Source organism: Cannabis sativa, chromosome 3 (assembly GCF_029168945.1).
Source record: "Cannabis sativa cultivar Pink pepper isolate KNU-18-1 chromosome 3, ASM2916894v1, whole genome shotgun sequence".
Classification (NCBI taxonomy): Eukaryota; Viridiplantae; Streptophyta; class Magnoliopsida; order Rosales; family Cannabaceae; genus Cannabis; species Cannabis sativa.
The window spans coordinates 37,345,710-37,357,200 of record NC_083603.1 but is presented as its reverse complement, the minus strand read 5'-3'; positions in this window follow the sequence as shown (position 1 = coordinate 37,357,200).

The window sequence follows — 11,491 nt, the reverse complement described above, 5'->3', positions numbered from 1 at the left end:
AATTCCAGAGACAGAATCGGAATTATTTTTCACGAAAAATTACAAACATCAATCAATCATCAAATAACACTCAATACAACATGATACCATCCAAAGAACATACAAACAATCGTTTTAAAGTCCAAATTTCTTGTAAGTAAATCAATTACCATGGCTCTGAGGCCAGTTGTTGGAAATTATTTTACCAGGATCTTAGATCTACTCACAAGTATGTTTATTAACATCCTAAATAAGAACTTTCTAAAACGATAAATTAAACACATATAAAGTTAAGAAAACCTTATATTGATGCAGCGGAATTAATGTCTCCTTCCACTCAGATTTCTAACCCTTGATTCCTTTCTGTAGCAGAGTATAATCAAGATCTGAGCCCGAATGTCCTTCTTCTTCAAGTTTGATCCTTCACAGTCTTCCAATCTATGATTGAGTTACTGCTTGATGTGTGTGGGCACTTACTCTTTCACTAGGGTCATGAAAAAGATGAAGAACAAAAGAGAGAGGGTTTCAGCCAAGGTGTAGAAAGTGGGGAAGGCTCAGTTTTTTTGAAGAGAGAAGTCTCTGTCAGAAAGGCTTATTCAAAGATGTATATTTGACTGAGCCATCACTTTCTATTTATAGGCAACTACTAGGTTTAGGTTTAGAATTATTTGGCATTAAAATAATGAAAATATTAATTTGAAAAAGCTAATCTAAGTGGCCGGCCATGGTGTTGATTGGGCCTCACTTGATTTTGCAATTTTATCAAATTTTATATCTATTTTCTCAAAAACGCCAATTTTCCAATTCTAACCTTTTAAATGCCAAAACTAATTATTTAATAACTAAAATAGATTATTAAATAATATTGTCATTTAATTTAATTATTAATTAGACATAAAAAGTCCATTAATAAATAAATAAACCTAGAAACTCTATTCTTTACAATTTCACCCCTGAATAGTGAAAATTCATAAAATTAGACAGAGTCTAACTTTAGAATTATAATTGATCAATCACGAATCAATTAATGAGTCTTACAAGCAGAATGTTCTCAACTAGAATGGGGACCATGGATCTATATGCTGAGCTTCCAATAAGTGAACCAAATTTACCAAGTAAATTCCTACTTATTAATTCTTCGTTGAATCCACTCTTAGAACTTAGAATTGCACTCTCAGACTTATATAGAGCATATTGTATGTTCCACGATATCAATATACTATCTCATTTAACCATTGTTATAATCTTATTGTGATTTAAAGATCCTCTATATAGATGATCTACATCGAGATGGGATTTCTTTACCGTTCTCACCCCTCAATGTATTTTGCCCCTTAAAACACTTAGCTACCTGTAAATGGTGTTTAGTGATCTAATAATTAGTCAGTTAAACAAGAGCTCATCCATTTACTTCTATTTGCTAAGCTCGAAGGGAATCATCACTTGACTTCTATACACCAGTAGAAGCTATAGATTCCATATTTATGTTCAGCATTCGCACTCAATCATACTATCATGTTCCCAAAATATACGTATCACCCTGACCCAAAAGTAGGCTTAACTAATAAATCAAAGAACATGAATAGCACTCCTGAGTTGAGCCCAATCATATCAGGATTTAGATTCTTTTAATCTTAAGATCAACTACTGATATTGACTTGGAAAGATATGTGTAACGGTAAGTTTGTAATATCTTAACTTAGTTGCAATATCGGTCCAGTCCAATGTATACTCCATACATTCGAAACTAGTATACTTTACTAATGTCCTGAAAAGAACATAACACTTTCTCCAAGTGTAAGTACACATCATCGCTGATTATCACATCAGTGTAAATCCAATAACACTGATGAAACAGGGACCAAAACTTTTGATTCATATCATCACAATCACACTCCACTGTGTTGACGATACTGTAATTGTGAATAAACATATGATCTGGATTTAACTGATTTTGTGTGTATGAATGTAATAAACATATTAAACATATTAAACCATTAGCATGTAAAATTCATGCAAACATCAATCACTTCAAATTTCTTATATTGATAACTAATCAGATTGTAAAGAGTTTTATTTAGGGCATAAAACCCAACACTATTTTCATCATATTTTTCCAAGAAAATAAAGGAAGAAAATTAAGAAACACATACCACAATCAAGAGTTCACAAATTTATGTTGAATCTAGCTTGAAAATTGAAGAAAATCCCAGCCCTAGAGTCCCATGCAACCAGCCGAAAAGAGAGAGGGAAAAGAGAGAGAGAGTTTTGAATTTTCTAACTTTGTGATTTTTTGATAAAATGAAATAAAAAGGCTTTTACCCATATATCAATTCAGCCAAAAATTAACTAATTAAACATTTATTTTCCATTTAATAAACTCACTAAAAGACAAAACATCATTGGGGAAAAAAGACCAATTTGCCCCTCCACACTAAAACCACATAATAGTCACTAAAGGGGTATTTTTGGGAAATTCTAAATTCCCGGCCATTCCCGACATTCCCAATGTCTAATAACCCTTCCCAAACTACTAACATACTAAGTTGTGATTTCTACTGAGCCAAACACCGAGTTCCAAAATACCGGGCACCGAAATGCAAAATTATGCAAACTACTACACGACATAAAAATACATTTCTGAATTCCATAAATAACAGCATAATAAATTATTTAAATAGCTATAAATAATTTTCATAATTAATCATAATTAACTGCTAATTTCTAAATTAAACTAAGCGGTCTTTACAACTATCCCCCCCTTAAAAGGATTTCGTCCCCGAAATCTAACCTGAATAACTATGGATATTGAGCTCTCATATCTGACTCAAGCTCCCAGGTGGCTTCCTCCGCCTTGCTGTTTCTCCAAAGAACCTTGACCAATGCTATGGTCTTATTCCGAAGGAGTTTATCCTTTCTATCCAGGATCTGCACTGGCTGTTCTTCATAAGTCATGTCTTGCTGCAGTTCAAGGCTCTCATAACTGAGTATATGAGAGGGATCTGAAACGTATTTTCTCAACATCGAGACATGGAATACGTTATGAACTGCTGATAAGGCTGGAGGCAATGCTAACCGATATGCCACTTGACCTATCTTCTCGAGAATCTCGAAAGGTCCTGTAAATCTAGGGCATAACTTGCCTCTTTTCCCGAAACGTTTGATCCCCTTCATCGGAGATACCCGTAAAAACACATGGTCCCCTACTTGGAACTCAACATCTCTGCGTTTCGGATCTGCGTAACTCTTCTGTCTGCTCTGTGAGGCAAGCATTCTAGCTTTTATCTTCTCTATTGCCTCATTGGTCCGTTGCACTGACTCTGGACCTAAGTATTTTCTCTCCCCTCTCTCATCCCAGTGGATGGGAGATCTACATTTCCTATCGTATAACAATTCATAGGGAGCCATCCCTATCGTACTTTGGTAAATGTTGTTGTAAGAAAATTCAATCAACGGCAGATACTTATTCCATGAGCCTTCAAAGTCCATAACACAGGCTCTCAAAATGTCCTCCAATATCTGAATTGTCCTTTCGGACTGACCATCTGTCTTAGGATGGAATGCTGTACTGAATTTCAGCTTCGTACCCATTGCTCGTTGCAAACTTTGCCAAAATTTGGAGGTGAACTTCGGATCCCTGTCCGAAACTATAGACTTCGGTACCCCGTGAAGTCTTACTATCTCTCTGACATACAACTCTGCCAACTGATCCACTGTAAATGTTGTTCTAACCGGAAGAAAATGAGCAGACTTCGTAAATCGATCCACCACTACCCAGATGGAATCAAATAAACCCGTGGTCCTAGGTAACCCGACCACAAAATCCATCGTGATATCTTCCCATTTCCATTCTGGTAGGGTTAGAGGCTGCAACAACCCTGTTGGTCTCTGATGTTCAGCCTTAATCTGCTGACAAGTGAGGCATCTCGATACGAATTCTACTAAATTCTTCTTCATACCGCTCCACCAGAAGTACGGTTTCAAATCTTGGTACATCTTAGTTGTGCCGGGATGCAGAGAATACGGGGTAGAATGAGCCTCCTCAAAGATCTCATTCCTAAGTTCCACACTATTAGGAACACAAACCCTGGCTTTATACAAAAGCATCCCACTGTCTGACACTGAAAAGTCCTTGGCTTTACCAGCCAATACCTCATCTCTGATCTTTACTAAATCTGGATCCGTCATCTGAGCGACTTTTATTCTTTCCAACAGGTCAGATTGCAGCATTAAGTTGTGAAGCTGACCTACCACAAACTCAATGCTGGATCTAACCATATCCTCTGCTAGCTGAGGTGAGATCTGAACCATACTAGCTATTTGCCCGGGACCCTTTCTGCTCAGGGCATCGGCCACTACATTGGCTTTTCCGGGGTGATAGAGGATCTCACAATCGTAATCTTTCACTAATTCCAACCAACGCCTTTGTCTCATATTCAAATCCTTCTGAGTAAAGAAATACTTGAGACTTTTATGGTCGGTATAGATTTCACACTTTTCCCCGTAAAGGTAATGCCGCCAAATCTTCAATGCGAAAACCACCGCGGCCAACTCTAGGTCATGAGTCGGATACCGCTGTTCATAATCCTTCAACTGTCGAGAGGCATAAGCGATAACCCGATCGGCTTGCATCAACACACACCCCAAACCCTGTTTGGATGCGTCACAATAAACTACGAACTTCTCCTTGTCTGAAGGCAAAGCTAGCACTGGAGCGGTAATTAACCTTTGTTTTAGCTCCTGAAAACTAGCTTCGCACTTATCTGACCAAATAAATCGCTGATTCTTCTTTGTAAGCTCGGTTAGGGGCATTGAAATTTTTGAAAACCCTTCCACAAACCTACGGTAGTACCCAGCTAAACCCAAGAAGCTTCTGATCTCTGTCACTGTCTTCGGTCTCGGCCAATCCCTGACGGATTCGATCTTCCCGGGATCCACCTTGATCCCATCTTTGCTCACAATGTGCCCTAGGAAGGACACCTGAGATTGCCAGAACTCACATTTCTTGAACTTGGCATAAAGCTTATGTTCTCGAAGCAATTGCAGTACCATCTGAAGATGTAACTCATGCTCCTCTTCTGATTGAGAGTACACGAGGATGTCGTCGATAAACACAATCACACAGATATCGAGGAAATCCTTGAAAACTCTATTCATCAAGTCCATGAATGCTGCAGGAGCATTGGTTAGTCCGAATGACATAACCAGAAATTCGTAATGTCCATACCTAGTGCGGAAAGCCGTCTTCGGAATGTCCTCCTCTCGGATTCTCAACTGATGATAACCCGAACGGAGATCAATCTTAGAAAAGACCGTCTTCCCCTGAAGCTGATCGAACAAATCATTGATCCTAGGTAATGGATATTTATTCTTCACCGTCACCTTGTTCAATTCCCTGTAGTCGATGCACATCCTCATAGATCCATCCTTCTTCTTGACGAATAAAACCGGGGCTCCCCAGGGTGACACACTGGGCCGAATAAACCCTATGTCAAGCAACCCTTGGAGCTGAATCTTTAATTCCTTAAGTTCAGCTGGAGCCATTCTATACGGGGCTTTGGAAACCGGTTCCACTCCTGGTGCCAAATCTATCACGAAGTCAATCTCCCGCTGAGGTGGTAACCCTAGAAGTTCTTCGGGAAAAACATCGAAAAATTCCCGAACCACCTTGATGTCCTCTGGCCGAATGGTATCTGGCCGAGTGGTGTCCACCACCACGGCCAAAAACCCTAAACAACCGCCATGCAATAAATCTCTAGCTGACATGGCCGAAATCACCGGGATCCGGGATCCCTGAACTGAACCAACAAACACAAATGGTTCTTCACTTTCCGGTTGGAAGATCACCATCTTCCTTTTACAATCAATGCTCGTCGAATATTTAGATAGGAAATCCATTCCTAAAATAATATCAAACTCTACTAAACTCATCTCTATCAAATCAGCACTTAACTCCCTACCATCTATCCTGATCGGCATAGACCTAATCCACCTGTTGGAGATAACCAACTCTCCGCCAGGTAATAGGGTTCCAAACCCCGATTCATAACTATCGTACGGTCTATCCAATTTACTAAAGACTCTGGCCGCCACATAAGAATGTGTAGCCCCAGAATCAAACAGCACTGAATATAGCGAGTTATTAATAGAAAGCTGACCTGTGACAACTGATGGGCTGGCATCTGCATCAACATGAGTGATGGCGAACACCCTGGCTGGAGTGGGTATCGCCGGAGCTCTCGGGGCCTCTGATCGGAGCTGGGGACAGTCCCTCTTGAAGTGTCCGGGCATGCCATATTGAAAGCATCCCTGACCTTTGCACTCTCCCCGATGGTGCCTTTTGCAGCTAGGGCACTCGGGATAGGAGAATCGGGTCTCCGTACCACCAGGACGACTCCCTCTGTTCTGGTTCCCCCGGAACCTCTTGTTCTGACTCGAGCCACCGGAAGCAGTGGGTGCTCTCTTCCTCTGGTCAATGGCAAAACTGCTACTCCCCCTGCTAAAGCCTGATGAAGGAGGGGTAGGAGCCCCGCCACTCGCCGGAGTACTAGCTGACTCTGACATACACCCAACTGCGCCCTCAGCTCGCAGTGCCTTCTCCACCATCTGAGCATAGGTGGTATTGTCGTCCGTGGTGATCATCAAATCATGCTTGATCTTGGCATTCAACCTGTCCAGATACTTCTCTTTCATGCTGAAGTCGGTCGGCACAATTCCCGAGGCTAACCTCGCCAACCGATCAAACTGAGTCGTATACTCGGTGACGCTCATATTCTCACGCTGGGTCAGGTGAGCGAACTCTTTCCTCTTGGCGCTTCTGACCGCCTCATTGTAATACTTCGCGTTGAAGAGTTCCTGGAACCTTTCCCAGGTCATGGTGGTGACATCGTGAATCTGAGACACCATGTCCCACCAAACCAGAGCGTCCTCCTGGAACTGGAAAGTGGCACACACCACTCTGTCATTACCGGTGACACCCATGAAGTTCAGGATCTTGGTAATCACCGTCAGCCACTGCTCGGCTTTCATTACGTCTGGACCTCCCAGAAAAACCGAAGGTGCTTGCTTCCGGAACCGTTCATACAGAGGTTCCAATCTATTGGCCGCCACCACTATCTCGGCCTGAGCAGCAGGGGCAGGTGCCACTAGAACTACGGGCACTGGAACTGCAGGAGCACCCTGCTGTCTCAACCTCTGAATCTCGAGGTCTTGCTCTTCAATCCAGGCTTGCATCTCAGCAAACCGAACCTCCCAATTCTGGGCTCCCTGATCGGCTGGGGGAGCCTGGGCAGCCTGTGGCGGGTTCTCATCACCCCGACCACGAGCCCTGCCTCGGGGACCTTTACCTCGGCCCCTAACAGGTGGGGGAAACTGAGCTCCTTGTCCTTGGTTCGACCCCACTGAGTTGCCCTGACTCCTGGTTGTCCGCCTGGCATCCATCTAGTTAGAACCGCCTGCGAAACCAAGAGTTGGCATATCAGGTCGTATTCAAGGAGAGCTTACTAATGTCGCTTAATTTGGAAATTAAAAACTAAACATGCGCCTATTCTACTATCAGGCTACTAACATGCTTCCTAACAGGCTTTTCTTTTTCATAACTGAATAAAATAAACTACTAAAGCAATAAAGGCTTACTGAACCGTGAAACGAGCTAACTGCTGATGATGATTGTACATGTCGTGACGATCTTCTAAGACAACAGCGGCTCGATACCAAATTGTAACACCCTAACTAACATAGGCGTATTACGTGATTTTTAAACATGTGCGTGCAAATTTCGTTGCTAATCAACGAGGTTTATGGAAAACATGATTAATTAAAATTTTTGCTTTTTAATTAAACTTGTAAAAATATAATTACAAAAAGACTCGGGATCTCGATTACAAAATCATTTACAAAATTTAACTGTTTATACAAAATAAATATCGCCTAGCGACTAGTTACAAAATCAGCCTCGCTGTCCCGATGATCGTACTTTCCAGGCCTAACCGCCCCGACATGTACAACATTCATAAGCTCGCTCACGGTCCATCAGCTTTAGCCTTGCCTTTACCTACACATAAACGTAGAACTGTGAGTCGACAGACTCAGTAAGAAAAGCATAATAATATTCATACATAAACTCGGTCATGATCAGACGCCCATACCCCTAATCATAACCCTAACTGTCGTGTCCAACACGATACTGAGTCCCTCTACTGCCGTGTCCAACACGGTACTGAGCCACTACTGTCGTGTCCAACACGGTACTGAGTTCAAAACGTTCACAGGGACGGTACTATTGACACGTAACAGCCTGATCGGTCGAACCGGTCATACTCCGCCGTCGGTCATACTCCACTCGTACCGACGAGTTACTATATCAACTCGATCGGTCGAACCGGTCATACTCACATTGGTCATACTCCAGCCTGTACCGACGGGATACGTCAATACTACGGAACCACCAACCAAGTGTCAGCCTGATCGGTCGAACCGGTCATACTCCGACTGCTGGTCATACTCCAGCCTGTACCGACGTGACAGGGTTGGATGGTTCGAAGCCAACATACATAACTAATGTAATCTAACAGGCTTCCTACATGCACGCTAAACATGTAATCTACATATGCATACTGTTATCCTAATCTTACCTGGATTCCGAATTCAGGTGTGCCGGTCAACCTGACTGGAACTTTAACTACACGGCGGATTACCGGCTCCTAAACCATAAAAATCACAACACTATAAGTGACACGCTAAATCACTTCCCGGGGACTTAAACTAGGAACTAAAAGTTTCCCTATCGATAAAAAACATGGCAATACCCCCTAAAATATAAAATCGAGGAAAACTAGGGTTTCAGAATTTTCCCCAACCGGCAGACCGGTTGCCCAACCGGAATTCTGGTTCTGGAAAATTCAGAACCCCCATCCGGAATTCCGGATGCACAACCGGAATTTCGGTTCCTTGCAGGCAGCAAACTCAAAAATTCATAACTTGCACAAATCGACTCCAAATCAATTCAAACCTTCCAGACCTATTCCATATGACCCAAAGAACATTTCTAAGGCACCAAAACCACCCAGATTGCACCATAGCAAAAAGTGCCATTAAAGCTCAAGCTTTGAGTTCTAAACTCAAACTTAAGTAAAACCACCTAACATGCATTCAAACTAACTCAAATCCTCTTAAACAAGCATATTATAACCTCTGAAAACAGCTAAAAACATCAACAACATTACAGCAACCGATTATACAATTTTCTTTCAAAAATCATGTATTTTGCATAGAAAAACATAGCTTTGCTCAACCTAAGATTCATGCTTCAAAAACAACTCAATTAACCTTAATCTAACAAGCCCAAATCTCAGAAAATAACAACCAATTCACAGCAACAACAGTATCCAACAATCATGCATGCATCAACTATTTTCATCATATTTTTCCAAGAAAATAAAGGAAGAAAATTAAAAAACACATACCACAATCAAGAGTTCACAAATTTATGTTGAATCTAGCTTGAAAATTGATGAAAATCCCAGCCCTAGAGTCCCATGCAACCAGCCGAAAAGAGAGAGGGAAAAGAGAGAGAGAGTTTTGCATTTTCTAACTTTGTGATTTTTTGATAAAATGAAATAAAAAGGCTTTTACCCATATATCAATTCAGCCAAAAATTAACTAATTAAACATTTATTTTTCCATTTAATAAACTCACTAAAAGACAAAACATCATTGGGGCAAAAAGACCAATTTGCCCCTCCACACTAAAACCACATAATAATCACTAAAGGGGTATTTTTGGGAAATTCTAAATTCCCGGCCATTCCCGACATTCCCAATGTCTAATAACCCGTCCCAAACTACTAACATACTAAGTTGTGATTTCTACTGAGCCAAACACCGAGTTCCAAAATACCGGGCACCGGAATGCAAAATTATGCAAACTACTACACGACATAAAAATGCATTTCTGAATCCCATAAATAACAGCATAATAAATTATTTAAATAGCTATAAATAATTTTCATAATTAATCATAATTAACTGCTAATTTCCAAATTAAACTAAGCAGTCTTTACATGTTCTGGACTTAAATAGAATTCATACATTATGTAAATAATCATGAAATAAATCATGTGAACCATGCAACATTATATGTTATTTCTGATCTTTATTAATAAGTTAATCTGATTATATTGAAATGAGTTTTATTTAGGGTATAAAACCCAACAAACTCACACTTGCACTAATATAGAACAAAATGTGCATTTCAAATAATCTCAACACCTTGATATATAAATCAAGTGTAGTAGTAGTAAACCCCTCGTAATAGGATCTGACAGGTTGAATTAACCACAACCTTTCCTCCACCATTACTCTTCCTTAATCACAAAATCCTTGATAATGTGAAATTCCTCTTTATATGTCTACTCTTTTGGGATACTAGATTCTATACTTTTGGCCACTACTTTTTGGTTAATCAGGAAATTAACACTAGTAGTTAAGACAGGCTGGAACGGTGCCACAATTGTATAAAACTTTCCTTAGACTGAATAAGTACCTTTCCTGCAACTTTAACATTTAGTCTCTCTCTGGTAGACTAAGAGATTTCAGATAGGTTTTTACACTTCTCCAAAATCACTACTCCACCCCCAGAGTAATCACCATCTTATCAGCAGACTTTCTACCACAAAGGCAAGTCTCAAAATTTGATGTGGTGTAGTCTAAGAGTTTTAAACACACCCTTATAGACTAACATATAGTTCCTTTTCTTAATCATAAGATTTACTTGATTGTGTTCCAATGTTCCTCTCCTGGATTAATCTGATACCTACTCATTACTCCCACTCAATAGCAGGTGTCTGGCCTAAGTCATACTAAAGCATATCTGAGACCTCTCACTGTTGATATAAGAAATTCTTTCATGGATTTATCTTTTCAGGAATAGTTGAGACTTTTCCTTAGATAAATAAAATCTATGCCTAGAAGTCGAGAAGCTTCTATAGATTGGCATTAGAAAGAAAATGCTTCAGCATCTTACTAAAGTAAGTTGCTTGCATTAAAGTAAGTAATTAACAGGTATACCACAAGCCATAGGTTTAGATAAACTCAAACCTATAATACTAGGTACAGGAAGTCTTGTTAAGTCCATTGAATAGACTTATTAACGAAAATTTCCTTTTATGTCCTTGTAATAGAAAACTTTAGGTTATTCCATGTGAATGGATCAAACCATAGTTCTATTGGCTTTTTTTCTTAGTTTCTTATCTTGACAATCCATTACTTGTTTAAACTCATAATGGATTTTAATCACTAGTGTCTTCCAAGTCATAAGAAGTGAAGTTCCTTGAAACTCTCCCACTACGACAAGGCACCGTGAATTATGTCTAAGAAAACTAAATGGTATTGACCTCTTCGGTTGTGACAAGACAACAGAGGCAGTGGGATCATCATATGTCAAATAAGATGATAGAACACTTTTGGAATCAAGAAAAATATCTCCTTTATTTTCTACTTTATTTTCAGACTT